The following is a 26,129-nucleotide window of genomic DNA, read 5'->3' as shown; positions in this document are numbered from 1 at the left end:
TGACCAGGTGGATCCTACATGAGGGTATTTTAGACATTTTACTTTAGCCCTAACTGAGTTAGTTTTTATAGTTAAATTTAGACTCTTCTTCAAATCCACTGCGATATTACACTGAAATAAATTCTTTGATGCAGATTGGCTTGAAGTGGTTGAAGAAGATCCACTGTGAAAACCACTGTGAAGACTTTCACTGTTCACTGAGTTTGAGCTTTCTGTAGAAAACACTGTTCTTGGAGACCCATCCTGTGGTATATTTCCTCTGTAGTACAGCTCCATATTCTGCTGATGAGCTGGATTGTTGACTTTAGATCTCTTTATCTCCAACTCATGGCTTTCAAGTCTTTCGATCAGCAAATCCACTGTTAACTCTTCAGGCTTGATTGTATTTTTCAACATTAGAGCAAAGTATTGTCAATCTTGATCATTTGGCAATGAGTCAAACAATTTATCAACCAGCTCCTCTTGAGTATATGTGATTTTGTATCTGGCCAGCTCCATCTTTAGATGTCCAAATCTCTCGATAATTTTACAAACAGATTCATTTTTCATGCAACCAAATAGATCAAACTCTTTACGCAACAATTTCTTTTTTGTTTTTTACAATCTCATTACTTCCTACACATTTTCTCTCTAACGCTTCCCACAAACTCTTCAAAGTTTTCTCTTGTTCAAGTAATGAAATAATATCTTCTCTCACTGACTGTTTGATCAATGTAATCATTTTATATTCAGCCACAACATTTTTATATCTATTTCTGTGAAATCTTTTTCATCTATTAACTCTCCTTCCTATTTTACTGGTTCTGTATATCCATTTTTCAATTTTAACCAACTTTCAGGAGCGAAAGCTTTTACCCAACCCTCAAATCTGTTTTTCCACCGGTTATAATCTTCAACCTTCATTAGTTTCGGTGGTTTCTGTTGGCTTCCATACATGTTTTCAAACTTCAAATTCTCTGAAATTTCTTTCGAATATTCTCTCATCTCAGATCTTCTTTCTGTCGATTCTAAAGTGAACGCGTTGTAGAATGTGTTGTAAAATTCTTCACCGCTGCTCGACATCTTCAATCACCTGAGAACAAACAAACAAACTCAATCAGTTTAAACGATATCAAATATTCTGAAACAAACTGACACTCGATTGTCGTGAAATGATCTTGACGCGAAAAAATTCACTTCCGAGCGAAATATAGATCTCAAGCGAAATCAGACTTTAACCAGACATCCACTTTCGAGCGAAATCAGGAAAATATTTTCAAGTGGAATCACTTGAATAGCACTTTGGAGCGGAATCAGCTGGTTTGCATTTTGGAGCGGAAACGAGCGGAATCAGCTGGTTTGCATTTTGGAGCGGAATCAGCTGGTTTGCATTTTGGAGCGGAATCTGTCAAGTTCTGGAGTGGAATCACAGATATCACTTGTAAATTTCAAGCGGAATAGCAAGCTGGAGCGGAATCAGGTAACATTTTCAAGCGGAATCAAACAATGTAAGTTCGAGTGGAATCACTTCGGAGGTCAATTTTAGTCATTTGTAGGCCGAATTTTGTCCTGTAACTTTCAAGGATTTGTTAATATGCACTTTTATACAGTCTGTGAAAAGTTGATTAGGTTTTGACCTTTAAATTTTGTTCTATTGAAGAAAGAAGGTGTAGAAGACAGAAATCTGATGCAATTGAGCTAAGCTCTTCCTCCTGTGCTCTGATACCACTTGTAGGATCGTCGTTGGACCCAAATGAGTCGATCAGAAGAGTTGTTAATCCGGATCAAAGGCGGAATCAAAGAAACGGACGCTCAATGTAATTATAATGCCTCTTATATTGATTTAACACTGATTACAACCTGAGAACAATTTGGCAGCACTTCGTTACACAATCCTGATTCCGTGCCAAATGAAAATGACAAGTGCACTACTTATAGTAGTGGTGATTTCGCTCCAAAGGTACCAAAGTCATTTCGAGCGGAATAAGAAACTTCTGATTTCGCTTGAAATGGTCTTGGACCATTTCGAGCGGAATCACACTCTAATTCACTAAATTCTGTTTCTCGATCCTCGTGCACTGTATATCCTATCCTATCTCATTACATGATACAAGACGAAGTCAAAAGACGTAATGCACTAACTAGAACAATTACTTTATCAATTAATGTTCACATGGGATTTCAAGTAATGGCCGACACCTTCTGTATTCACGTGATAAAGATTGAATCTCAATGTGTTAGTGAACAACTTTCAATTAATGAACAGATAATAGAATCAATGTTTTCACATGTGCCGACAACATCAATTCATACAAAGTTTTAATTGGGTCTTCAATTCAAATCACATTACTGTCAAAGTTCAAAATGGCCGACAATTGTATGATGTCTAAATTCTCATTAGACCGTCTGAATTATTGGGCTGTCAACATTTTATATGCAAGACTTTAATTGGGCCGAAGATATTAAGCATTAATTGCACTATGAATATAGTGAACTTTAATATCGACATAGTTGACTAAGTGATTAAGTGACACTTCGAACGACCTGATCAAACCATGCGAGCTGGGTAAGATTTCAAACGATATGGACTCAACTCGTACGACCTAGGATTTAAACTCACACGACCTGGTACAGACCGTGCGACTTGGCTGTTCAGCTCAAACGATCTGACACTTTTTCACACGATTTGAGTGTTTTCCGAACGATCTGAGAGATTTTCACACGATTTGGTTCAAAATTCAAATGATTTGAATGAATATCCACCTCGTTTGAGAATTCTAAGTCCAAAAGTTCATGATTTTGTCAATTTTTATTAAGTTTTAGGTTGAATTTGGTTATGATTTGTTCACGGATTGTTCAAAATAGTGTTTTACGTGTTATTTGTCAAAATCAACTCATTTTAACCATGGAATCTCGATAAATTTGATGAAAAAGTGTAGAAGAATGACTAGAAATGAGTAGAAATCAGATTTATCCATGAAAACATGTTGAAATGGTAAGAACTCTTCCTCCTGAGCTCTAATACCACTTGTAGGATCGGGGATTTGATCAAACAAGTCGTCCAGAAGAGTTCTCGATCAATACGAAAGGCGGAATCAGACGTATTGATGCTATATCAGCTAGATTCACACTTAGAATCAATTTAACCGTCGATTATATTTATTTGATAGTGTTTACAGATCGTTCGACACTTCAACAACACTTCGTCTCCGGAATCACAAAGTTACAAAAGAAGACCTACACTCACCTATTTATAGGAATGCAAGAAAGTATGAACCAGACCTGCCAGGTCGCACGAACTGGCCTGAAAGGACGAACTGCCAGAAAGCACGAACTTGTCAGAAAGCACGAACTGCCAGAAAGCACGAACTTGGTCATCTCATGCGAGGTGGCTGGTTCAGGTCTGTTTCCCGTTTCTCTCATTCAACGAGTCCTGGTCTATCTATTCTAGTTACATGACTCAATACAAGACATAAGACGAAGTCAACAGACATATGCACTAACAAACCCAGAGGTGGGCTTTCAAGCTTTCCAACGGCAGGGTCATTTAACAGCCCATACGAAGTAGACCAGGCATCTAAAAACCCACCCCAGCATAACAATTTGTACTAGCCCCAGCCGAGAAGTAGAGTAGTTCTATTAACCCGAAGAAGAGCAAAAGACAAAGAGCGATAATCTGCGGTTTATGCCAACAAAGTATGATTGCTAAAGACGTAAGGCAGGTCGTCACCAGCATTACCGCCATTTCTGCCAATCCTACAATGAAAATGAACAGGAAAGATGAGTCAAATTCAAATCGGGTTGAGAAATAATGTAATGGTTATGGTTTGTGCATAGTTATTAATAGTGAATAGCAGATGATAGCGACACACTACCTATACGCTATGTAGCGATAGTGATGAAATAACGAACGCTATTTTATGCTTAGCGACACACTACAAGAAAATTTTAGAAATATTTTATATATATGCTTAACAAAAAACCTAAAATCATGCTATTTTATATTTATAAAATCCCGCAATTTGTCCACAATGGAGGCGCCAAAATCAAATAGCGAGACAGAGTGCTACGCTATTCGCTATGAGCGCTATTAGTAACTATGTCTTTGTGGGACCTACCTGATGCATTTCCCATGTGCTTGATGTCTCGAAAACCAATAGTGATAGCAATGCATAGGATCATGAGTATCCAGTTGATCTCGAGTATGTAGATTTGACCGTGAATCTTGTCGGAAGTATGCACGACTTTTACTCTCGGAAAATAACCGAGCGATTAACTTTGGTTTATGATCGAGAACGTTCCGCTGATTATTGCTTGGCTTCTGACAACCTAAGCGACAATGGCTATTGCAAGCACTGGCCACCTCAAGCTTTCTGTAATAACATGGGCTCGGGTCAAAGTCAAACCGCTTTTTATTCACATTTTAATCATGTAAAAGTCAGACATAATGTATAGCCGGTACAGAGACGTAATAGCTAATATGATCGACATTCTGGTGATTTTTCGATTAGTAAGCTGCTTGACCCATTTAAGCAAGTATGAGTGTTGGATAAACGAGAAATGTGAACGCAATCTGCGAGCGCAAAATGGGAAAATGCAAGATATATTAAATAACATACACCGAGTGTCAAAAAGTATCGTGATAAATTTCCATTAGACGTACCTGGATTGCAGCGTAAGAGAAGTGGCCAAGATCCGCAAACATTGTTCAAAGCCTGCAAGTGCGGTTGATCAATCAAACCACATTGACTTTTCAAGTCATATTAATTCCCACATCAATTCTCAGTTTGACCTTAAAAAAAACTGAACCATCAATATTTACCCGGTATGACGGGAGTTAGAACGCCGTCTCTGATTACCATACAAGTGCCAGGAATAACCAAGATAAGTAAGGTTGTATGCAAAAAATTGTACTTTTCAAGCAACATTCTCACTTTCGAATTATATTCCCTATTGGGCAATTGCTCCAACTTATACGTAGATAACGATTCATCAGCAACCAGTCTGTAGGAACCTGTCTGTTTGGTAACATGCTTACTTTAGCATGCCGTCAGTCATATTGAGGAATAAAGTGCAAATGTACCACCTAAACATCAACTAAACAATTAGATAATCTAACTGTGAATTAACTGAAAAAATCATAAATAAAGATAAGAAAAAAACTAATTACCTTCACCGTTGTCTCCGTCTCTCAGAACTATGAACACATATTTGCAAAGCGGCACGAGTGTCAAAGTCCAGAAAACGAATGAAAGTACGCCAAAAATATCTTCATTTGTTTGTGAGAGCTGAATATCTTCGGCAAATGTGCTTTGATAAACGTAAAGGGGAGACGTGCTGAGGTCACCGTAGACTACACCGAGACTTTGATAAGCTAATAGTCCTGTCATCCTCCATGAATCCTTCTAAACGCGTATAACAAACAAATTTCGACAACTTAAGATAAGTAAATAACAAAACTAAGTAGAAAATGAAGAAAAATTATAACTTTAATGGGCAGACCTTAGATTTTTCCCAGCAATTTTCATTCTCAACATCCATAATTCGCAGGTTTCGTTAATTGACTGCAAAAGCGACTAAGCGTGAACCGCGGATCCCAGCTGAATCAAATGAAATTAAAAAGTAAAAATTGGAACTTTTTATTGATACTGAAAAAATCCTGATTGCGAACCGGAAAAATCAAATCAAATTATAAAAACAACTCATATTTCTATTCCAGATTTCTATTCAACATTTGCTTTTAGAAATTGACAGAACTTAACCTATTAATACACAACAACATACGAAATACAAAGCATAAGCCATATTAGAAGCACAAATTAGGACTTTGTGAAATATATGCCCATACCGGCCTCTTCTTGGTTTCTCCTTGTAGAAAGTAAGCGTGCAGTCTTTCCCGTATCCAAAATTCATTCTTCTTAGGTTCCTGTGGCAAGTCAACGTGTTCAAACCTTGCCCCTTTTCACACCTGAAGAAGAAGAAGCATCAGATACATGAGAACGACTAATATCTAGTCAGATCCGCTTTGTCTAGATATTCTGTTTGCGGCACCTGTTAAAGAATAATCCAAACACTAAATTGTTATCATATTAAAAGATTGAAGCATTTGACCTCACAAACAACAAAAAGTCATCATCTCAGAACATCAACAAGCTGATTGCAAATTGGACATAAAAAACACAGAGATTTACAGGTCTTGCAACCCATCCGCATCCATAAAACGAAGAAAAACAAATAAAAACATAAAAATATATACAAATCAAAGTACCTCAAGCAATTCAAAATGAAAAATCATCAAATGCTTGTTGCAGGAATTATTTACCCATCCATTTCTCTCTCTATCTCCCCATCCCCTGATTTACCTCTACATTGTACAACCCAATCTCAACATGCCGCCGCCGCACCACTCTTTCATATTTCTCATGCAAAGTCAATGATAGAAAACCATAATCCCCAACCACATTAGGTTTCAAATCACATCACGAAAGTATAAATCAATAACACTTGCAACAAATACACATGGGGAAAATGAAAGCACTTTTTAATCAGTATACATAATTAAATCCCACATAAACCCTTTTCTTACCAGGAAGATTCAGTAATAATATCTTAGCAAATGCTTAACAAATTTTATTGAAAGTTGGCCCATCCCACGGATGTAATACAACTTTGATGATACACTGATTATCAAAGTAAAATTCTAACAAATCTATAAAAATACCAAAAACCATTATATAAATCTAACAATGGGATAGATTCAATGAAGGAAACATACATACGACTCCGATTGAGAAGACTCCACTTGTTTGCTCAAATTGAGATGATAGAAGATCTGCAAGGGATTAAAGACAAATCAATGAAAAAAGGAATGATATTTTGAACTCTTACAAAGAACTGGCCTACATACGACTGATGCGTGTGAAGTGTCGTATAGTTTTTAATGTATATTTTTAGCCCTTTAACACTTTTTAGCCATGTTTTAAATTTATAAAACACGATATTTACTAACACTAAACACGCATATGGGCAAGTGCACCCATCGTGAGCGTAGTATAGTGTTGGTAAGATACCGAGGTCATCCAAGGACACAAGAGCTTTTAATACCGGTTTATCCTCAACGTCTAATCAAACTAAAAGTTTAGAAAAAGATATTAAACAAAAAACTAAAAACTAAAAATGCTAAAAAATAAAAATAAAAGTAAAAACAGATAGACAAGATGAATCACTTGGATCCGACTCGTGTTTAGTGTAACCTTTGATTATTTCCGCACTTTTGCACTTTTTAAGAGATTATCTTAGTTATTGTAGTTGGCCCCTCTTTTGAAGGTGACGTTACCCTCAACCCAGTAGTTTGAGTCAGCAAGGATACAGTCCTAAAGGGTTGGATTATTGAAAGATAATTAATTAAGTTATTAATGCGTAATGTGGTAGGCCCCTTTTTTGAAGGTGACGTTACCCTCGGCTAAGTAGTCTGAGTCAGCAGGGATACAGTCCTAAGTAGTCGGGTTCAAGTTTTAATAGTAGCTTACATATGAGGGGATCAAAGAGTTTGGACCCTCGCCGTCCAATACCTGTGGGTATTGTCCAATACCTGTGGGTATTGTCCAATACCTGTGGGTATTGAAGGAGGTCCTACTAAATTTGACCCAGGTCCTTGCAGGATCTATACACTGAACAAGGCAAGACTCTAACCAAACCATTCCCTTAACCCCCGACCAGGTAGCCAATATATCTCCATATAGACCGTGGAGATATGAATGGTGAAAATATTTTATTTTATATAGACAGCATAATAATACCAAGACACCACGGACAAATGATAAGGAAGATTCACCTTCAACATAAGAAACTAGTTATTAAAGTCATTAATACATAACCAAATAAAAAGTCCAGAAAGATTAAAAATAAAAAGTATTACACTAGACACTTGTCTTCACCAAGTGATGTAAAAGACTTAGGCAAACATGGCCTTTGATTGTCAAGAACTCTTACGATCAATCTTGGATCCCGAGACTACTCACACACTCTATGATGGATGATGGTGGTGGATGATGGTGTTGTGATGGTGGTGGTGGGTGGGTGATGTGTGAGAGAGGTGGTGTGCCAAGGGATGGTTTGCAAATGAGCCAAGCACCCCTATTTATAGCCTGCACAGAAGGACGGACACGACCCCGTGTCCATTGGGCACGACCCTGTGTCCACTCATCATCTCTTTCTTCATTAATTGCAGTTTGTCTGCATTAGTTGACCACGCCCCCGTGTCCGCTGGGCACTACCCCGTGTGCAGAAGTGTATCTGTACTATCAAGATTTCCTCAGATTCTACAAATCTTAGAGTTGACCACGGCCCCGTGTTCGCTGGGCACGCCCCCGTGGTGGGTGATAGAAGCTTCTACAACTTTGTCTTTTCTGCAGACACTTGGGCACGCCCCCGTGCTCACTGAGCACAGGGCGTGTTCAGCCTTCTGTTCTCTTGTTTTTTCTTGGGAAGATGCTGTCGGGGGTCGGTATGCCACGTTTGTTCGTTTTCTTGTATTTATGTTAGATTTAGCTGCCTTTTTGCTTCTTTTGTTCATTTGAGCTTATTTAATCCTGAAAATACAAAAGGAGACAAAAACACACTTTTTTCAACATTAGTACTAAAAAAGGGTTAGTTTTATGCTTGTCCTCAAGCAACACTCTTTATAATGTGTTGCATTTTGCACACATCAAATACCCCTACACTTGAATCTTTGCTTGTCCTCATGCAAAACTCTTTATAATGTGGCTTTTACACTCCCAAATGGAATAGGTAGAAGAGATGGTTTTTGGGCTTGTCATAGAGTGTCGGGATTTCCAAGATTCTTTATTAAGTTTTACTTTTATTTATTTACAATCCTATTCGTCATGATTTATTTAAAACATTACATAAGATAAATTACTTATTAGGGCATAACATGCCTATTTAAAACTTAATTTATATACAAGTTCACATACCTCACGGGAGATCACTCAACACTCGGCTGAAGATGTATTATAGTGAATCACTCGAGAGCGGCATGGAACTTACTCCTACCATAAGCTTGCCAAGCAATCAATCCTCCTCCTTTTTAACTATACACCTTTGTAAATATCAAGAGGACTTTTCGGTGAAGGGTTAGGCTTGGATTAAAGGTAGGTGGTTGGGTTAGTGGTTAGTAGAAAAGGGTGAAAGGCGTAAAAAGCGTCGGTTTTGTAAGACTTTTTTTTTGTAACTTTTTATTATTTATTTATTTATTTATTTATTTATTTATTTTTTGATGAACCCATTCTTCAAACAAATTTCTTTTTGATAAACTTGCTTGTTTATTTCTTTTGGCTTAATCATCATCATCATCATTTTTATCTTTTTTTTTTTTTTTTTTTTTTTTTTGATAAGGAAGTCATAAGAAAAACCGAACTTGTTACTAAAACAAAGGGTTAAAAATAAAAAAGGGTTTTGGTGGGTAAAAGTGTAGGATCGTGTTCGAGACCCTAAACAGTCAGTAAAGGCAGTTCATCATTGATTACTAAGGCAGAATCAAAGTAAACAACGTCACACAACTTGTTCCTTTTAACTTTCTTCCTATTAATGCTTTTCGAGTCTTTACAATCAAGTCTGACTAAATTTTGGCAGCACCTCGACTCGATAACAATGATCTGATTCCGCTCCAACTGTTACGAATGACAACACAACACACCTATATATGCTAGACTGGTTACGCTTGAAACTGTTCAAGCGGAATTACATGATTGTTGGTTCAAGCGGAATACCTAGACACGTTTTGGAGCGGAATCACATGTTTAACTGATTTCGCTTGAAATGACAAACATGTCATTTCAAGCGGAATAACATGTATAAACCCACTTTTCATCTTTCCAACTCCTAAACAACCTATCAAGACCTAAGACCCGATTAAGACGTAGATAACCGACATTCAGTGCACCAACAGATTCCCCCTTGGATGTTAACGAACTCTTCGGCATCGAGTCTTCAGTCTTGGTCTCTTTCCAATCTTGTCTTCACATTGTAAACGCTTTCACTTCACAGGTTCAAGATCTCAACATGACTCTATCTCCAATCTCCCCTTTGACTGTTGATCTAGAATTCTGATTCCCCCTTTCACAGACTCCCCCTCTCAGAATGTTGGGACTTGAATTTCTGGTTCAAACTTGGACTATTTGAGCCATGGGGATTTTGAAATCCCCAACCTGTTTCTCAAACATATAACATTACAATCTATTGATTTTCAACAATAAATCACAATAACTATCAGTTTTAGAAATCCACTCAAGTATTCATGTCCAAGTTAATGACCCTGATTACTCAATTAATCTACCAAGTCCAACTTAATGACCTTGGTTGATTTCAGACAAATCAAACTGATTTAGTTCAACAAAATTTCAACCAATTTTAGAAAATAACAAGTTTCAAGTTAATGAACTTGTTTTGACTTTTCATTAAACAGATTTTATCAATATAAGCTCTCCTCATCCTCCAGTCCAGAAACTTCCTGCATCTGCTCCAGCTTTTAGTATCAGACAATCAACTTTCTACTCTGGTTTGTCGGAAAATAAAGCAGAAATGAAAAATCTTTTTGGATTTTCAATAAAATTTCTAAACCAGAAATTGAAATACAAAAACTTAAATTCAGAATGTAAACTATTTACAAACATATTTTTGGTGAGCGTGTTAGGGAATCATATCAATTATCAGACAAGTCACTAGTACCGTTAAGCTTTAATTCTGTGACAACTCGTATTTCAGAACCTATTTATGTGCTTAATGTAACGCATGTGAACTTGGCATGATTATCTTATATGTTGACTTAATGAATGTTATGTTTGATATGTGCTATGTGTAATATATGTATGTATGCAAACGAGCCCAAACGCACAACACTAACCCGATCGCACAAGCCCATTCGGACTACACTCTTGTATTCGGATCAATGGGCAGCCCAAATGAGGGTTCGACCCACTCCCTTATGTCGCATAACACTTAGGGGATAGGGTATACCCCTCATAATTTGCAAAACACTTTACACATAAACCCTAGCTCTCTTCCTTCTCTCTAGAACTCGACGGCAACACTCTCTCTAAATCGAAGATCTTAGTGCTCGGATCATTTTCTTGTTTGGATCATTCTCGTTATACTCTTTTGACCAGTTAGTGTTTCATGTTATGTGTTTTATTCGGGTGATGTATTGTTATGTTGATGATATGTGATCGGTCATATATGTGTTTGAATCCGAATGATTTAGTTAGTGGTTATGAACTATGAACCGTATGCTAGATGAGTTTATGGATGCCATGATTTATGTGATAACGAGAATAGTTTGTGTGAATGATGATGCTCTAGTGAATCGGATAAGTATGGTGATGTTAATCGACTAGCATGTCATGTTCTCGGATTGTTTGCATAATGATTAGGGTAGAAGGTACGTAATCAGCTGTGATATGTTATGAATAGGATGAATTATTGTGTTGTCATAATCGGATGTATGTTAGTGATCAAGATTCATGTTAATATGTTTAAATGTTGAGATTATTGTTCATGCTTGATTAGGATTAAGTTCATAAGAATTTTGAGATAAAAACCTTGTTTAATCGATCAAGGGATTGGTTAGAATCTGAAATCGTGTTAATTGATAAATGGCAAATTTGGAAACCATTGAATGTTTGTAACTGATTGCATGAAATCCGGACATTTAAACTAATCGCACCAGGCTCCTGGTCACAAAAGACTGTTGGATCACACAAGTTGTTACGTTTGCTTAACTGTTGGGTCGGATATACTTGTTGGGCTGGACTAGTTCCAACCGCACAACCCAAAATGGATCGCACAAGTCGACCGGATCGTACAAGCCGTCCAGATCGCACAAGACCTATATTTATTTATTGGGCCGTATTCTGTTGGGATTGATTATTGGGCCGGGTTATTCTATTGGGTTTCATTTAGTGAATCACACAAGGCTTGGGTTAATGAACTTGTACGAGCCCAAATCCCTTGAATCGTACAAGAATGATTATGTTTTGTAATTATCTGTTGAAGCGTTGCCATGATCTATACGTGCTCATAACATGTTAACTTGTGTGAAACTTATGTGCATTACTTGAAACCAAAACCTGACTTGTATGGTAACCCTGTTAGGACGTGGTTGACCACCCTTAGTTCAAGTAACCTTTCATGTAATCTGCCGAGCAAACCAAGGTGAGTTCACACACTTACCAAGGCATGGGATTCCCGGTGGGTAGGGAATGGGATTGAAGGAATGGGATTGAACAGATGCATGTACTTACACTGTTACTAGACTAACTACCATCGTCCTCGGATGCGAAGGACCCATACGTAAAACCTACGTATACTTGTACCTACCACTGTCCTCAGGTTGCGAAGGACACTTACGTAAAACCTACGTAAACTTATACTCACTACTGCCTCGGGTTGTGAAGGGAACTTGCGTAAAACCTACGTAAACCCCCGCGTACAATTATCCTCGGGTGAAGAAGGATGCTTACGTAAAATCTATGTAAACCTCGTACGTACTACTGTTCTCGAGTTAAGAAGAACATTTATGGTTACCTCTAGTCTAGTACATATCACATGGGAAACCCCCACTAATTGAACATACACTCATGGGAAGCCCCCACTAAAAGAACATACAATTGACTTAGTTAATAACGCATGGTGATGCAACGGACCTATTATTACGATCTTACTTACTGTGAACTCGCTCAACTAGTTGTTGACTCTCTGTTACATGCCTTGCAGGACCATAGGTACATGGAGCTTGCACGGGAGGCGAGATCGTTGTGGGCACATGGACTGTTGAGTTCCATGTTAAACATTTACATTATGAGAACTTGATACTTATGTTGGATTTTTACATTAGTGCTTCCGCTACACAATTGATTATGTTTAGTTTTGAAAACACCTTTCGTATTGATGAATGACATTTACTATTTACTCTTATGTTCAATATGATTGGTGGCTTGATCCTGGTCATGTCACGCCTTCAAGCGGTGGTACTCCGCGTGTGGATTTTGGGGGGTGTGACAGATTGGTATCAGAGCCATTGGTTATAGAGAACTTGGTTTTAATATGGGGAAAACGTTTTTATTAAAACCAGACTATAACTAGTACGGTGCTCAACGATCCACAACGACGCCTCGCTCCACGTGCAAGACTCAACATTCTATGTAATATGGTATATGTTTTATTGCCTACATGCTAGATTACATAGAACTTTGCTCATAGTATGCTTAGATACACATAACACTATTGCTTGAGAACACTTGAGTGTTTACTCTCTTCTGTCATCGAACTTTTCGCGAACCTCTCTCTCACTTATGTTACCTTTGCTATGAAGATCATGTCTGGACGTATTAACATGACTCAAGCCCAGTTTACGGCTCTCATTAACGAACAAGTTGCTGCGGCACTTGCAGCCGCACAGGCAGGAGGTCAACACGCTCAGCAACTTGTTTGCACCTTCAAGAATTTCATGGACTGTCGTCCAAGCACGTTCAATGGCACTGAAGAAGCAGTCGGACTCCTCCACTGGTTTGAGAAGCTCGAGTCGGTGTTTGAAATGTGTGAATGCCCTGAGGCTCACAGGGTGAAGTACGCCACTGGTACTCTAGAAGGAATTGCGCTGACTTGGTGGAATGCACAAGTTCAGATATTAGGGCTGGCAGCTGCTAATGCCACCCCATGGAATGATTTTAAGGAACTCATCAAACGAGAATACTGCACACGTGATGACATCCACAAGTTGGAGGTGGAGCTATATCATCTGAAAATGACAGGGTCGGAAATTGAAGCCTATACGAAACGGTCAAACGAGCTGGCCATCTCGTGTCCAACTATGGTGGACCCTCCAATCAAGCGCATTGAGTTGTACCTCTAGGGTCTAGCATCAGAAATTCAGAGCCATGTGACATCGGCTAACCTTGACAATATCCAGGACATTCAATGTCTTGCTCATCGCCTCACGGATCAGACAGTGGAACAGAACAGGCTTCCTAAGCGCATCAGCGCTACTACTACCGCTACCCATTCTGCTACTCCTGCTACCCCCAGTGACAACAAGCGGAAATGGGATGGGGATTCCGGCAAGGGTTCAGCTACAGTTCAGTCTCAGGTGCAGCAGCGAAAGACTGACAACTACCAGAGCCCCGGTCAGCAGTCTTATGGTAGTCACGGGCAGAGAAGATATCAAGGAAATCACCCAAGGTGCAACAATTGTAACAGACACCACAGTGGCCAGTGCAACAAGGGTCGATGTCAGAGGTGCCTCAAGATGGGTCATGAGGCTAAGGATTGTAGGAGTCCACGGCCTGTAACTCAGAACCAGCAGCAGCAGCAAATACCACAGAATCAGCAACAGGGCAACAAGGGATGTTTTCATTGTGGCGCTGAAGGTCACTTCAAAAGACACTGCCCTTAGTTAAACCGAAACCAGAACAACAACAACAATAATAACCAAGGCAACAGAAACAACAATGGAGGAAACAACAATGATGGGAACAACGGCGCTAGGGGTCGTGCATTTGTGATGGGGCAGGGTGATGCCAGGAATGATCCCAACGTAGTTATGGGTAAGTTTCTTCTCGACGACTTTTATGTTAATGTATTGTTTGATTTGGGTGCGGATACCAGTTATATGTCTTTGAAAGTTAGTCAAATGTTAAAACGTGCACCAACTCCCTTAAACACCAAGCATGTTGTAGAATTAGCTAACGGTAAAAGTTTAGAGGCCACACACATAGTTCAGGGTTGTAATCTTATCCTCGCTGGTCAGACTTTCTCTATCAATCTCATTCCCATAGTTCTGGGTAGTTTCGACATCGTCATTGGTATGGATTGGTTATCCCAACAGCAAGCAGATATCTTATGCAAGGAAAAGATAGTTCGTATTCCCCGTTCTGGCAGAGAACCTCTCGAAGTTCAAGGCGACAAGAGTGGTGTTGTGGTTGGCATCATCTCCTTCTTAAAGGCTCAAAAGTGTTTACGAAAGGGTCACACTACCATTTTGGCACTTGTTGCTGACGCATCAACGAAAGAGAAAAGATTAGAGGATATCCCAGTTGTACGTGATTTTCCTCAAGTGTTTCCTGAAGACTTACCTGGTCTACCACCTCATCGCCAGGTCGAATTCCAGTTCGAGCTAGCTCCAGGAGCAGCACCTATAGCTCGAGCACCGTATCACTTAGCCCCATCAGAACTGGAGGAACTATCTACACAGCTACAAGAACTCTTGGATAAGGGTTTTATTCGCCCTAGCTCTTCGCCCTGGGGAGCTCCAGTGCTATTTGTGAAGAAGAAAGACGGTACCTTCAGGATGTGCATAGATTACCGTGAACTCAACAAGGTTACTGTGAAGAACCGCTATCCTCTTCCACGAATTGACGACTTATTCGACCAGTTGCAAGGGTCGAGCTACTACTCCAAGATAGACCTGAGGTCAGGTTACCATCAGCTGAGAGTCCGGGATGAGGACGTCTCCAAAACAGCATTCAGAACTCGCTACGGCCACTATGAGTTTCTAGTTATGCCATTCGGGCTAACGAACGCGCCTGCAGTCTTTATGGACCTTATGAACAGGGTGTGCAAACCCTACCTAGATAAGTTTGTGATTGTATTCATCGACGACATCCTGATCTATTCCAAGAGTCGGGAGGAACACGAGCAGCACCTACGACTTATTTTGGAACTCCTTCGAGCAGACAGCTGTACGCCAAGTTTTCGAAATGCGACTTCTGGCTTCATGAATTCCACTTTCTAGGCCATGTGGTAAACAAGGATGGGATACATGTTGATCCATCCAAGGTAGATTCGATCAGGAACTGGCCTGCACCGCGTACACCAACGGAAATACGCCAATTCTTGGGTTTGGCGAGTTATTACCGGCGATTCATTAAAGACTTCTCCAAGATTTCACAGCCGCTTACGCTAGTGACACAGAAAGGTGTCACTTATCGCTGGGGCAATGCACAGGAAACAGCTTTTCAGCACTTAAAGGATAGACTATGCAGCGCACCTATTCTTTCATTGCCAGAGGGCACGGATGATTTTGTAGTTTATTGTGATGCATCCATTCAGGGTCTTAGACGTGTGTTAATGCAGCGCGACAAAGTCATTGCCTACGCTTCGCGCCAACTTAAGGTTCACGAACGGAACTACACGACGCACGATTTAGAGCTGGGAGCTGTTGTTTTCGCGCTTAAGATATGGCGACATTACCTGTACGGTACTAAGTGCACTATCTACACCGATCACAGGAGTCTCGAGCATATCTTCAAGTAGAAAGAATTGAACATGCATCAACGTCGATGGGTTGAACTACTGAATGATTACGAATGTGCCATCAAGTACCACCCAGGCAAAGCCAATGTCGTGGCTGACGCCCTTAGTCGGAAGGACACTACACCTAGGCATGTACGAGCGTTGCAGCTTACTATTCAGTCTAGTCTTCCTGCACAGATACGAGATGCTCAGGTGGAAGCATTGAAACCAGAAAACGTCAGGGCAGAAGCCCTACGCGGCTCAAGGCAACGAATAGAACAAAGGGAAGACGGCGCCTACTATGTAACGGGACGCATCTGGGTCCCGCATTATGGAAACGTACGCGAGCTGGTAATGGATGAAGCCTATAAATCTCGCTACTCGGTACATCCAGGTTCGGATAAAATGTACCACGATCTCAGGACAACGTATTGGTGGCCTAGTATGAAGGCCCACATAGCAACTTACGTTGGCAAGTGTTTGACCTGTGCGAGAGTCAAAACGGAATATCAGAAACCATCAGGCCTACTTCAGCAACCCAAGATACCACAATGGAAATGGGAGGAAATTTCCATGGATTTTGTTACGGGCCTGCCAAGATCCCAACGTGGGAATGATACTATCTGGGTGATCATGGATCGACTCACAAAATCTGCACATTTCCTAGCTATTAAGGAAATGGACAACTTCTCCACTCTAGCAGACGTATATCTCAAGGAAGTTGTCTCAAGGCACGGGGTGCCAACCTCTATTATTTCGGATCGTGATGCAGGATTTACTTCAGAACTGTGGCAAGCAATGCACAAATCTTTTGGCTCACGACTAGACATGAGCACAACATATCACCCTCAGACGGATGGGCAGTCTGAGCGCACTATTCAAACATTAGAAGACATGCTTCGGGCATGTGTCATCGATTTCGGCAACAGTTGAGAAAAACATCTCCCTTTGGTGGAGTTTTCGTATAATAACAGTTACCACACCAGCATTCAAGCCGCTCCATTCAAGGCATTGTACGGACGTAAATGCCGGTCACCCCTCTGTTGGGCAGAGGTGGGGGATAGTCAAATCACAGGTCCAGAAATGGTAGTTGATGCTACTGTGTAACACCTCGAAATTTTGTGTCCAATGATGTGTTAACACGTGTCATTTGATTACACGTGGCATCTATCATAAATAAAGGATTAATTTTGACAAACCTTGAAAGTATGTAAATTCGAGGGTTATAAATGTCAACAAGGGTAAATATACTGTATAGTAACACTTAGTAATGCTTGAACCTTCAAACGAATGTATCATAGATCGTACGAAAGCGAAACACGAAAGAAAGTGAGAGATTACAAGCTATAGGGGTTAACTGTGTCAACATGTTTAATTATACCTCTGAGTGACCCTTTAACGTTCCCAAGGCTTTGTAACGGTATTATACACTCACCAAAATATAATATATAAATTTCGCAAAGTTTCGTTATGAAACGAGAAAGTTACGATCGAATTCGTAGGAGAAGGGTTAAAAGCGTCAATAATGAAAGTTAAGGCTTTCTGAATAATTAATAAACTAATCAGGGACTTAACAACGCGGGTAAATAACACGAGGTCCTTAGTTGTAATTAACCGAGGGCCAAACCGCAAAGTTACCCCTTCAAACCCGAAAGGGTCAGGTAAATCATTACGAAAGATATCGTTATTAATTACCAGGATTTCGCAATCATGACAAAAGATTTAAAATTTCTGAATTTATAACCTCTCGCGACCCGCGTGAAGGTTAGGGATAAGTTGAGGCGGGCCGCGAGCCTCCTAATATACGCGTCTGATAATTGGATCTCAGGCGACCCGCATTATGAACGCATGGAACTCCCATGCGGGCCGCATTAGACGCCCAGATGCAGAAAGTTGTAACATCTTGCCTTTTGGAGCCTTTGAACGACCAAACAACCAATTAATGGAGCATGGGTGCCCCCTACTCGACCCATATCACTTAGGGACACCTGCCCATGATCCATGATCAAAGGTAGACTGAGTTGTGATGATCTTGAGGTCTTGTGAACACTATAAATAAGCACACTTGGTTCATAACATTCACCACAACACAAACACTTCTATCTGATCATTCTAAGAGCTCTCTAGCATTCCCTTCTGCTCTCTAAGCAAGATACCACTTCTGTAAGTCGTTCATAACCATTATGGTCTTGCATTTCCATAGTTATAGCTTATAAACACAACCGTCGTAACTAACGGTTGTCATTACAATAACTTGCAAACGGTTCAGTCTTATGACGAATCAAAAGTGGTTTTGAGTTGGTATTTATGTGGGTAGTAAACCTCTAAAAGGGTTCCCCCTGATCACCACTCTAACTATGTCAAATATCGAGTCAAACGCGCACTTAAAAAGTCAACAGAAAGCTATTTTAGCGATTTATGCATAATCTGTAATGTACATACTAAGAAACCTGTTTTGACACTCATAAAATATGATATTAAGTATATAAACTTGGTTGCGCTCGTTTGAATCGACCATTTGCTATATTGACCCGGTTCGGAGCTGAATGTCGCAAAAGTTTGACTTTTGCATTGGCTTCAGTTTTGACCCGTTTTAGTGAGGTATAGAGATACCTTAGGACTTTTGACCCGATTCCAGTTGCTACTGGTTCCAAATAATAAATAAAGTATTTTAAGCTTTATAAGATGTACGGGAATCTCAGATTTCCTGTAGAACTCGAAAAGCCCTTTAAAAGACTTTAAAATGACCGAAAAACCCCTACGGGGCGTAATATTAACTTAAACTCGTTACGGGCATCACGGAAGGTATCCTACTGATACCACAACCTCTTTAAGGCATATTAACTTAGGAAATAAGCGTACGACTCTCATGGTTAACCGTTTCGCCTATTGCGCGCACGGTTCGGCTTATGAAACTAGTTTTCATAAATTAGCCGATACGGGTCAAATTATATTATTTGGACCCCAAAATCCAGAGTGTGAACCATAAACCCATATAAAACAAGTCTCTGAACTTGTTGGGTCAGAATCGCACTCCATTCTCGGTTTTCGCCTTTTCACGCGATTAAACCGTATTCACATATCGGAACCAACCGGTCTAGGCTACGGCCATTATAACGACTCGTTAGGATTCTAAGAGGTTAATTAAAACCTTCGTTCCAGATTAGGAGCCCCAGTAAAAGCTATCGGTGATTTAATCCAAATTAAGGAAATATACTTGCAAAGGTAAATACTTTAACTTATTTCCCCTATATGGGCTTGGGTTACGGTATATTAATACCGCTTGATTGAGCATTATATTCTTCCATCGCTTAGGTGGTTAATTAAATAATATGATCGGCTCATTTAAACAGTTTTGTTTCTTAAAAGCCTTTGGGGGGGTTTAATGACCGTTGTCCCGGATATCCTTGGCATCATTTTACGAAATGGCCACGACCATCGACATCCCGGTGTAGGCGTACACCCGGTATATATTGTCGACATTAAATTAAAAGACGTAGCCGTTGGTTTTTATACTACGGTTTTACGCAATGTGGTGTGTCTATAAATCTTTAACCCGGCACGACCCGGGCTACTGAGCGCATAAAAGAACATGTAAAACGTTCACAAGATTTTAATAATTTTCCCAAGTTATAAAAGAGTTTGTGCCTTGTGCATTCAAATCAATTTTAATAAACATTTTCAAATGTGTCAGTTGAATGTATTTACCAGTGTAAACTGACGTATTTAAGATTAAGTGCAGGTACTATATGAAATGGGCTGGTATAGGCGTCCTAAGCATCGTACATAGTCTCGCAAACTCGATGCTGCATCTGAATGAACAATATTTATTATTTTTGATCCGCTGTGGATATATTCAACTTCTGTAATACATTTGATATTACAACCAGAGGTTGAAGTTTATATATTTATCTTAAGCTTCCGCTGTGCATTTATATAATTGTGTGGCTTGACTATATTGTTGCCAACATCGTCACGGTAATCCCCCACCGGGCCCACTGGTGAGACACGTGGAAATCGGGGTGTGACAGGTTGGTATCAGAGCCAACATTGAGTGAATTAAACACTATCCTAATGTGTTTAATCTCAATGACACAATTGCACATACTTGAGTCTAGACAATAACTTAGGACAAATTCGAATTGTTATTCCAATTTTGTCTTTTATTTTATTATTGGAATTTAAAGTTTTATAAAGCAGGAAAATGCCACCTGTTATATTCCGAGGAAGAGGAAGGGGAAGAAAAGGCAGAGGAGAAATCGTGACACATCACGATAACGAAGCTGGACCATCAGGTACAAGACATCCTTCAATGACACGGAGTGAAGAACCACAACGACGAAGAGATCTTTACGAACCCGCGAGGCATTCCACCTCGCACAGCTCAACGCCATCCTACCGGCACTCCTTTGGGCCAAACTCAGAGAATGATCCCAACAACCCACAACCTTCCTTCATACCTCTACAACGTTCGGTATCACACCGAAATTACGATGACCCTACTCCATACTACATAGGTCAGTTTAATCCGGCTGACTACATACAGGAACCTTCAGGCTTTGTTCCATTAGGGCCACAAGATCACTTCTCCGAAGACCATATGGATGAAGATACTGATCCAACTGAACCTGCTCGTGGTACGCCCACGCATCCGATAGAAGTCTCTGATGGGTCATCCTTCCATGGCACACCCTATCAGGGGCCAGACAGTTTCCAAGCGTTGTTTGACCGACATGAGTGGTACTACACGCCACCTCAACAGACATCTCAACAACCGCGACATCCACAGGATCCCTCTGAGGATTCACGCTTTGAGGCAGTTACGCCACCACCTCCGCCACCGGCGCAACCAGTAATGCCTGATCCGCCGAGGCGTAGGAGGACAAATGCTCGGATGTCCACACGAGGAGGAGGGGGTATCCACTTCAGCACCCCTCGACACTCTAGTAGTAGCCACTATCCGCCGCTACAAGAAGAAGGACCTTCAAGTCCTATACAGGAGGCAAACTCCGCACCAGCTGCACCAAATTCGCCACCATTTGGGTATGACCAACCCATACCTGCTTATACGGGTCCGACGGCTTACAACCCGTTCGAACCGTCACAAGCACAATACAACTACGGCTATGAGCGCGACCCATATGTGGTGTCGGCAAGATATAATGCGCGCTACCCTGACGGAGCACATGGAAACATGGGACCACCAGACTACTCAGCTCATGGGTATCCAATACCTCCCAGACCTCCAGTTCCGCAACAAGCGCCACAACCACGATTCTCTCCTCCTGAACAGGAAGAGATACTCCATCGACTAGATCGTGTGGAGAGAGAGTTCGAAGAAGAGAAAAAGAGCTACCGAGGATTTCTCAAAGGCTTGGCGAACCTGCTAAAGGGCAAAAAGAAGAAACGTGACCACTAGCCCTTAATAGTTGTACTAATGTAATTTCTACTTTGAAATAAGTCCCTGCGTGGACACTTATCGTATTTCAGTCCCTATGTGGACTTATTTTTGTCCTTGCATGGACACCTATCTTATGTTAGTCCCTGCGTGGACTTGTCACTTATTTTATACCTCTATGGAGGTATATACAACTTGAAAGACCCGTTTAGGGCGATATGTAATTGTATTTGAGATTATGGAATGTATGTTATGAGTTTTGTTTTAATATGTATGAAATAAATCAAAACCAATCCTTTTAATTGATCTGCCTAAATAAAGAATCTTAAAAGGTGAAACCTAGCTTGGTGTCTTTTAAGATCCAGTCAAGATGGTACGACCTAATTGAAAAGATTCTGATTCCCTGTTAACCTCTGTACGCATGTTAACAATCATGGCAGATGTGATTCGTTAAAATCACGCACGTCATTCTTATACAATAATCCTTTAAGGATTTCAAAACCCAACTAAATGATTTATAAATCGTGGGTTAAATCACCAATGAAGGTGATCAATCTTATTAAAACATCCATTAGTGATGTAGTGCCTACGGGCCAATATTATTAAAACATCCATTAGTGATGTAGTGCCTACGGGCCAGTATTATAAAAACATCCATTAGTGATGTAGTGCCTACGGGCCAACCTTATTAAAATATCCATTAGAGATGTAGTGTCTACGGGCCAACCATATTAAAACATCCATTAGAGATGTAGTGCCTACGGGCCAACCATATTAAAACATCCATTAGAGGTGTAGTGCCTATGGGCCGTAATAATTGTCTTATAACGACAAGAGGCAGTGGTGGTCTATGACTCCCTGTCAGAAAGAGATAAAAGAACTACGGTTCAAATCTCTATGCCTTTGATTCTCTGAAATCTCGGCTAATATTATAAAACATCATCATGATTAGGCTTTATGCCGCCAATACTATTTATATAGCTGAAATAGGATATATTCAAATCCTAATATGTAATGAAGTAATAAGTTAACCAAATATAGTCTCTGTACCATGGTTGACAAATTGTCATAAAAGACAATCATATGATAATCTCCTGAATAAAATTTTGTTATCTTCTGTAATAGATTCAAGTTACAATGGCGGATCCCAATGGAGAGAACAGCCATACAAATGAAGATGACTACGACAATACGCCAGTGCATCTGACAGGCGCACAGCTGAAGGCTCTGATTGACAATGCTGTCCAGGCAGCTCTTGATCGTCAATATACCGAGTCCTAAGGCAGAACCGTGTCAAAACCACCCTCTAAACCAAAGACACACTCCAAACCACCCTCTCAACCCAAGAAAGATGACGACAAACACTCGTCCACTGAGAACAGCGTTCATCGCGATAGGGAATATACTGATGCATCGAATGCTAAGGGTTGCACCTACAAATACTTTGTATCTTGTAAGCCCCGGGAATTTACAGGGGAGAAAGGTGCTGTGGATTGTATCACCTGGCTAGATGAGATGGACACTATTGTGGACATCAGCGGGTGTGCAGAGAGGGATGTGGTGAAGTATGTGTCCCAGTCATTTAAGGGCGAGGCCCTGGCATGGTGGAGGGCGTTGGTGCAGGCATCTGGTAAGTCTGCTTTGTACAAGATGACATGGGAGGAATTTATTGCTCTCATTAAGGAAAACTACTGCCCTCAGCATGAGGTTGAGAAGATCGAGGCTGACTTTGTGTCACTGGTGATGACGAACCTGGACTGCCAGGCATATTTGACGAGTTTCAATACAATGTCTCGTCTGGTCCCATACCTTGTGACACCAGAACCTCGAAGAATTGCCCGTTTCATTGGGGGCTTGGAGCCTGCGATAAAGGCAAGTGTAAAGGCCTCCCGGCCGATGACCTTCAGGTCATTTACCGACCTCTCCTTGTCTCTCACCTTAGACGCTGTCCGTCTGAGGACACTAAGGAACAAGGAGACTGAGAAGAGAAAACGTGAGGATGATACCTCACGAAGATCTGGAAAGAAGCACCGTGGAAACGGTGACGGCAAGAAAGGGGCTGAGACAAAGAAAGATGGGCAAGCTGGTGAAAGGCCCAACTGCAAAATCTGCAAGAAACCCCACTCTGGGAAGTGCAGATTTGCATCAAATTCGCAGTCGCAATCAAAGACTCCTTCCTGTGGACTATGCAAGTCCAAGGATCATAAGACCGTGGAGTGCAAAAAGATCAAGGATGCAACCTGCTATGGTTGTAATGAAAAGGGGCACATCAAGAGTAACTTCCCTAAGTATGCCAAGAAGGCGGAAGAGACGAAGAAGTCAAATGCGAGAGTTTTTCGCATGGATGCAAAGGAAGCGGTCCAGAACGACAATGTGCTTACAGGTACTTTTCTCGTAAATAATATATTTGCAAGAGTACTATTCGATTCTGGCGCTGATAAATCCTTTGTAGACCAGAAATTTTGCCAACTACTACATATGCCTATCAAAACCCTCGATATGAAATACGAAGTAGAGTTAGCAGACGGCACGATAGAAACCGTCTCAACTGTTCTAGAAGGATGTGAAATGTCCATTAGGAACCATTCTTTTCCTTTATCTCTACTTCCCTTCAAATTAGCGGGTTTTGACATTGTGCTAGGCATGGACTGGTTATCCCATAACCAGGCCCAAATCATTTGCGGAAAAAGGCATATAGTTTTAAAGACTCCGAGTGGTGAATCTCTTACCATTCGAGGAGATACGCAGTACGGGTTACCCGAGGACGTATCTATGATCAAAGCTTCAAGGTGTTTAAACAGAGGCTGTGTAATTTACATGGCTCAGGTGATAATAGAAGAACCTAAGCCAAAGATCGAGGATCTTCCTGTCATTTCTGAATATCCCGAGGTTTTTCCTGAAGAACTACCGGGTTTGCCACCAGATAGACAAGTGGAGTTCAGAATAGACAACATTCCTGGAGCAGCTCCGATAGCAAGAGCACCTTACAGGCTAGCTCCAACGGAAATGAAAGAACTGAGGACCCAGTTGGATGAACTGCTGGCGAAAGGTTTTATCAGACCTAGTTCATCTCCCTGGGGAGCACCAGTCCTATTTGTAAAGAAGAAGGACGGATCGATGCGGTTGTGCATCGACTATCGAGAGCTAAATAAAGTGACCATAAAGAATAGATATCCTTTGCCAAGGATCGATGATCTATTCGATCAGCTGCAAGGAGCAAGCTATTTCTCGAAGATCGACTTGAGGTCGGGCTATCATCAGCTAAGGGTCAGAGATGAGGATGTACATAAGACAGCATTTAGGACTCGCTATGGACATTACGAGTTCCTAGTGATGCCTTTTGGGCTCACAAATGCACCGGCTGCGTTCATGGATCTCATGAATCGCGTCTGCAAGCCGTATTTGGACAAATTTGTCATAGTCTTCATCGACGATATCCTTATATATTCCAAGAACCAAGCAGACCACGAGAAGCACCTCCGTTGCATTCTCGAATTACTACAGCGTGAGAAACTCTACGCCAAATTCTCGAAATGTGAATTCTGGCTACGAGAGGTTCAGTTTTTAGGACACGTTGTGAGTGAGCGTGGTATTCAAGTAGATCCCACTAAGGTAGAGGCGGTCATGAACTGGCAAGAGCCAAAGACGCCTACCGAAATCCGTAGTTTCCTGGGGTTAGCAGGATACTACCGGAGGTTTATTGAAAATTTTTCAAGGATTGCTGCGCCCTTGACTGCCCTAACCAAGAAGAAAGAAAAGTTTATTTGGGGCCCAAAGCAGCAAGAGTCCTTCGAAATACTGAAGCAAAAGCTAAGCAACGCACCTGTGTTGACATTACCAGAAGGTACAGATGAATTCGTAGTTTACTGCGATGCATCACACACGGGCATGGGGTGTGTGCTTATGCAGAAGGGCAAGGTGATTGCCTATGCTTCAAGGCAATTAAAGGTGCATGAAAAGAATTACACCACCCATGATTTGGAGTTGGGTGCCGTTGTATTTGCACTGAAATTATGGAGGCATTACCTTTATGGTATTAAGTTCGTGATTTATTCTGATCACAAAAGCCTCCAGCACCTGTTCAATCAGAAGGAGTTGAACATGAGGCAGCGTCGTTGGATGGAAACCTTGAATGACTATGATTGCGAGATCAGGTACCATCCCGGCAAAGCGAATGTAGTCGCTGATGCCTTAAGCAGGAAAGAAAGGGTAAAACCTATTCGAATCAATGCCAAGAGCATTGAGGTCAAGAACAATTTAATTGAAAGGATTTTAGCTGCACAGCGAGAGGCTGTGTTGGAAGCTAATTATCCTAATGAAAAGTTAGGAGTAACTGAGGAGCAGTTGACTCTTAGCAAGGATGGAATCCTTAGACTGAACGGACGTATATGGGTTCCGATTTATGGAGGACTACGAGATGTTATCCACCAGGAAGCCCATAGTTCCAGATATTCAGTCCATCCTG

At 40.8% G+C, this 26,129-nt stretch overlaps 1 pseudogene; it reads right to left on the bottom strand.

Annotated features, from left to right (window-relative positions):
* Positions 1 to 1,045: 1,045 nt before the first annotated feature.
* On the bottom strand, positions 1,046 to 5,520 carry LOC110900946 (annotated as a pseudogene).
* Positions 5,521 to 26,129: the final 20,609 nt, after the last annotated feature.

This window comes from Helianthus annuus, chromosome 13, assembly GCF_002127325.2.
Source record: "Helianthus annuus cultivar XRQ/B chromosome 13, HanXRQr2.0-SUNRISE, whole genome shotgun sequence".
In the NCBI taxonomy this organism is placed as follows: domain Eukaryota; kingdom Viridiplantae; phylum Streptophyta; class Magnoliopsida; order Asterales; family Asteraceae; genus Helianthus; species Helianthus annuus.
The sequence above is the reverse complement of the archived record's forward strand: the minus strand, read 5'-3'. Positions and strand labels throughout refer to the sequence as shown.